Raw genomic sequence first — 6,000 nt, forward strand, 5'->3', positions numbered from 1 at the left:
CCACTGAAATCCCACACTTCTCCTGAATCACCCAATCGTCTTGCCTTCCTGTTTGACGTACACGACGGCAGATGCGGAAAGGACGTCGGGAGATGCATCCACCTGTGCGCAATTATGCCTTTCGACACTTGCTGCCGGGTGTCATACCCCTCTTTCATGCCACACCTTGGAGACGCGCCCTGCCACCGGGCTGTACCACAATCATCACCAGCCTATCAACGCACACTGCAGGGGAAAGGCCTCTCCTATCAACCTCCAATCACACCGATCCTGTGCTGAGTGCGACAAGTTTTCTCACGCAAACTTCTTGATCTCACCTACCCATTTAACTTTCTGCCACCCCCTCCTACACTTGGCATCTTTAGGGATCCCCTCTGTTACCAATAATGACCAACGGTTGTCTTTCCTTCGTATTGAAAGCCCTGCCTTGTCCATTTTTTTCTTAATTTCTGCTTACGTGTTCCGAACACGGGTGTGTTCCCTCCCCTACTCCGCTGTCTTCTTGTCCCTGAATGTTACGCATGTCATCTTCCTTTGCATTGCTGCCTGAGTCGTCCTCAAATTAGGTTGAACCCTCTTAAAAAGCCTCCAAATTCCTGCCCCGTAGGTGAGTACCGGTCAGATGCAGCTTCCACAAACTTCCTTCTTTAGGGACAATGGTAGGCGGTAATTCATTATGTGAGAATGCGTGCCAGATGCACTCAACCAAATTCTAATCATTTTAATTATATCTGCCCTATGGTTGCGATCTGGGGCCACAACTTGGCTTATATTCGCTTACCACTTCCACTGCCTCTCTATCTGTCTCAAACCACTGTCGCGCCACGCGGCTATTGATGATTACATTATATCTCTGCATTATATTTATCAGGCCCACGGTTCTGCTCTGTTTGCCCAATGGGGCAAGCATGCTTTGTAATTCCTCCCCCATGTTACTTAGCAAGGCAATGTCATAAAGAAATCTGACGTTACTGAGGTATTCTCCACTAACCCTTACTCCCACCTGTTCCCAATCCAATGTTCTTAATATTTCTTGTAGGCATGCTGGGAATAACATTGGAGACATTGTGTCTCCTTTTCTGACGCCCTTTACTGCTGTCCATATGGAGGATGATCGTAGCTGTACACCCATTGTAACTATCCTCTAGTATTCTTACATATTGCTGGTACCATATTGCTCGGACTGAACCATAATGGCCTAAAATGCGAAGACGTCACAATGCACCAGGTCCTCAAATTCCCGTGGCGTTCTCGTCGAACGTACGGTTTCAACAGCATGCCTGATTCTCAACAAAAGCGGACATTTCAGCTGGCGTGGCGTGAAAAGTACAGGCGCAGAGCTAGACTTTGTGGTAGGACCCATTTTCCCGCGTTTGTGCGATCTTTTCTCGCCCTGAAGTTGGCAAAAGAAAGTACGCGGTCTATATGAAACTTTGCGCGTTCTTGCAATGTCATGGAACACCGCAAGCGAGTGGCACCAATCGTTGAGACAGTAAACTTTTGTGGAAGGCAACGTCTATTGCTTAGTTTCCACAATGACAGCGAATGACTAGATTTAAGCTCTGTATTATCTTATAACACGATACCTTTACAGCCGTGCTGCCCCTGCGGATTATTTGTAGCGACGCCTTCCTTAAAAATATCAAAAACTGTTCTGGCAATGCTTCCTACTTATGCCCAACAGTTAGGAATCAGATTCCTGGTATCTCCGTTATGCCTATCAGAGAGAATATCGTCTTAAATAAATATGCGCTTATTCCTTTATCGTACTCGGAGATGAGACGGCCAATTTTGCAGGGATTCAACAAATTTAGATATCTTCGAATTACCTGAAAAAAAAGAAACCAGGTCGAGAACGTTTTTCGGGCTTCGTTTTCATACATGATCCAAGCGTTTCGAACCTCGAAAAAGAAATTATAAAATTTGGGTTGAGCGTTGGTACTGACATCAACAACCTTCTTAGGCAGCGGCACGACAGCACTAATTCCATGGCCGGGAACGCAAATGGTGTACAGGCCGCCATTTGTCAGAACTATTTATTTTCGCTGCGGACAAACTGTTCTAGCCACTGCTTAAACGTAGTGTTTTGTGCTACGTTTTTTTCGCAGATGTCAGAAATCACTTGGAACAGCAACGCACACTGCTCAAGTCTTTCAAAAGTCCGTAAACCGAAAACACGCTGTCAGCAAAAAGATTGTTGAGATGAATTAAAAGTCTAGGTGAGCGCCGCTTTTAACATTTTGTAAAGGCTATTGGGGAGAGAAACATGATGCGCTGTTTTATTTTGTTAGTCGGTTGACTCAGTAATTAGGGTGATAGCAGAAATTAAGTCGACAGAAGGCCAGGAGAACGCAGCATTGAGTTCAAAGTTTCTTAAATGAAAGGACGACTACAATTTTGCTGACACACAAATGTCCTGGGGAAATTCAAATAGCGCAGACGATGTCTGTGCTTAGCGGGGGGAGAGGGTGGTGGAAGAAGCACCAATCTTAGTGTCAATGTTCTATAGTGGAGGCAAATATTTTATGTAGTAAACGGCAACTAGAGTTTGCATAAGCAGATCACTCCAGTAACATATGTTTACAGTTTCAAGCAAACAATTATCGCAATATGGCCTTGATGCCTCGCCGATCCAATGTAGATGTAGATTGGAATTTGTTTAGCGCTGCATTAAGACTAAACGTATGAAACAACGTCTCCAAGTTTCAGGGTAGACGTTCTGGCTGCCGCATTCTCGTATATACCGGTCTATGCAATGTAAAAACCGTGATGGTACTGCTGCAAAGACCGTAAACGGTTCCTTTCTGTCAGAGCTAGTGTATTTGTCATTGTGGCGGTATCATGCTTCGGGAAGAAATTCTTTCTTTTTCTCGTGTGCCGGTTCCTACGGGCAGCCTCATCGGCTTTCTTGTTTCCCATGGTGACACTGTAGCCTGGAATTCATTGTAAGGTACGCCGATGTCCAGCGACGCATGCGAGATGGTACAAATACTTTACGTCGTGGTGAACACTTTGGTGATAGCCGAAATAGCTAGCACGTTGTAAACTTTGAAGTGCTCCCCTTGAATACGGAAGACCGTCCAACATGATGGTGGCTGCGATAGAATGTATCTACGGCCTTCTCTAGTGATGGTGAACATAAATGATGGTGAAATGATGGCTAAAGAACAACTGTTCTTGCGTGTATATTATATGTTGATAGAAACACGAATGGTATATGACATTGCTGTTTAAAGGTCAGCTACTAAATCATCCCAGAAAATTCTTGACCATGTGCTGGCGCTGTCAGCACGTGCGCGGTCAAAAGCCACTTAGTCGCACAAGATAAATAGAGCCTTGCACATGACGGAACATTAGTCAGCCTTTTGATAAACATAAAATCGCATCAATGATGACACATCCTTCTAAAAGCAGCCTTTTTTATACACCCTGAAGGAACCTCTTCCATGTGCGAAAAGTTCCCGAGACTGACCTTACCTAGCCGAACTTTGGCGACAAGCGAAACATCAGAAATCCCCGGTTTATGGCAGCAATACTAAACAAAGACGACATTCGCTGAAAAATAGGCTTGGTTTTTAAATGATTATGGTCGTCACAGCATGCGACTCTCAAAAATGCACAACACCATTTGTGAAAAAAAAAATTATATGCCACTTCACTCCACACTGACGACCATGTCGGAATTCTTGTACCAATCCACACACGGTGCGTGCAACCACATGTGTTGGTTAGCCCAATCTTGACGTTAATTTTCGGATTTATCCTGCTTGCTGCACCCATGCTGATCATCCGCTGCCGCCGGGCTGTTGGGTAGTACTGCGTTCGCCGGCTACGCGAGTGCGGTTTTCTACGAGACGTTTTCGTTGCGCGGATATAACAGGCTTGATGCCCATTACACACGTTTTCGTTAACCGCTCAATGTTTATTCTACATACGCGCACGCCGCACATGGGACGCAGTGGGCTGATGTGTATAAGTGAGTTAGTCGCGCACGCATTGTACTGTAACCACCCCACGCAGCGCGCACTGTACATAGTACCCACGTCTTTACTCTCCCCGTACCCAAACTGGACAAATCTGATGTTGTCCAAGAACTCAGTTACAGCCACCGAGACATCCTGCTCCTATAGAGTCCTGCATTCAACAACGGTGCTTGGCAACTTGATGCGTCACTCACAGAGGTTGCAGGCGACCTGCAAGTAAACTGCGTCTTTGAAACCACTTGTGACGTGCTTTTTCTCGGTGTGGGGATCAATATCTTCCAATTCAGACTGCGTGACATTGAGAGTTACCAGTTATCCCAATTTGAGCAGTCAAACCACATCAAAAAATTACATTTTGAATCTTTTCGAGTCTTTCAGTTACTGCACTCACTTTCAAACAACTACAGAACGAGTCGGCATGCGAAAGATATTTTGCGACATACTGCACGTTTGTCCTAAAATTAAAGAAAGTTTACCGCATCACTCCGGGAAAGACAGTTGCAAAGAATCTGTCATAGTTGCTCATGTGCAACATCATCCAGTACATGCCAAGTTCCCGGTTCTCAATTCCCAAATTGTTGGAGAAAAAGTCGGTTCAATGCACTTTTGCGTTGGTTACACGGCACCTAATTGGAATGTTTGGACGGATATAAATTCCGTTACCACGCCTTGACCATGATATTGAGCGCCTCAATAAGTCAATTGCCCGTTTTGGCTTGATCTTCAGTCGGATTACTGGGTAATCCTACTGATAAAACTGCATATGCGACGACCAGAGCTACTATGCCTTGATGGTGATGTCATTGAGAGTGTACAGAGTCCCTGCCATTGTTCAATGAATCAAGTGCAACAGAATAAAACCTAAACATAACGAAAAAACGTGCACTGAACGTACATATATTATAGTAAAAACCTCAAAATTTGCGAACTTTCAAGTAAGGCGCTAAAAACTAAAAGTGCAGCCCGGCCTCTAAAACTGCCAAGATAATACAAAAAAGATAGTTGATGGGCGAACTTTCAAGTCAAGTGCAGGAAGGACACAAGTGGCCGCATCAACACGTGAATAGATGACTCGCGTGAACTTTGTTAGCACATCGGCACAGCAGTCACCGTTTTTAGGTGGGGGATCATTATGATATTTTATTATAATAAATATTTCATCCGTATAGGGTTCTTGGCTTTGTTGTGGTGAAGGGCGGTTGCTTGAAATCTTGCGGTAGTTCAATTACCTTGATGGCAGAGATATTTTATCGTCCACGTTTTACTACCACCTGAACCGTCATGAGAAAATGTTAGGGTGCTTTGCCTGCACTGCACTTCAGCCTAATGCGAAGAAAACTGCCTTGCAAAAAGATGAAAAAGGTACAGGACAATGTCTTGATGAAATAGGCAATACAGCTCCATCCTGGCTAGATTGCCCGTTATGAATTTTTTGCTCACTCCTAAAAAAAGGTCTCAAAGTCTTTTTGGCCTGGGCTCGCTCAAAATCATCCTTTTTAGCGGACCTTTTCGGCGATTTATTTTCCTCTGCGTAACCTATGAAGTCTTCAGCGCCATAGAACTGGACAAGTGAGTTTACGAGCCTTATAAGCCATTACTATACTCTCAGGTGTCGGCCAGTTTTGCTTCACCTCGACATTGCTAATACACAGCATTTCGAGTGGGCGCCAGCAATATTGCTTCAAGTCCTGCCCTTCTTTTTCAGGACGCAATGTATCAACGGAGTAGTTGTGTAGTCTTGTTATTCTACAACAAATGAGAAGTAGAACTACGCCATAAAGGAACAAGGTTACCTAGGAGTGGTTCATGATGCTCAGATATTGCGCCCATACACTCACGCCCATTATTTTACTATCTCTATTGCCAGACTTTCTGTGCTGGTTTTCTTCTTTCAAGAACTTGTATGGACATCTGACCACCGGGCTTCTCCGCTTTCATCAGCACAATATGAGCGTTACATATAAGTCTGAACGGAAGCATTTCGACAACGTCTATGTCTCTCTAGCCTCACGGTCTC

The sequence above is a fragment of the Haemaphysalis longicornis genome, unplaced genomic scaffold, assembly GCF_048455015.1.
Source record: "Haemaphysalis longicornis isolate Haplotype H1 unplaced genomic scaffold, Haemaphysalis longicornis Haplotype H1 scaffold_6, whole genome shotgun sequence".
Classification (NCBI taxonomy): Eukaryota; Metazoa; Arthropoda; class Arachnida; order Ixodida; family Ixodidae; genus Haemaphysalis; species Haemaphysalis longicornis.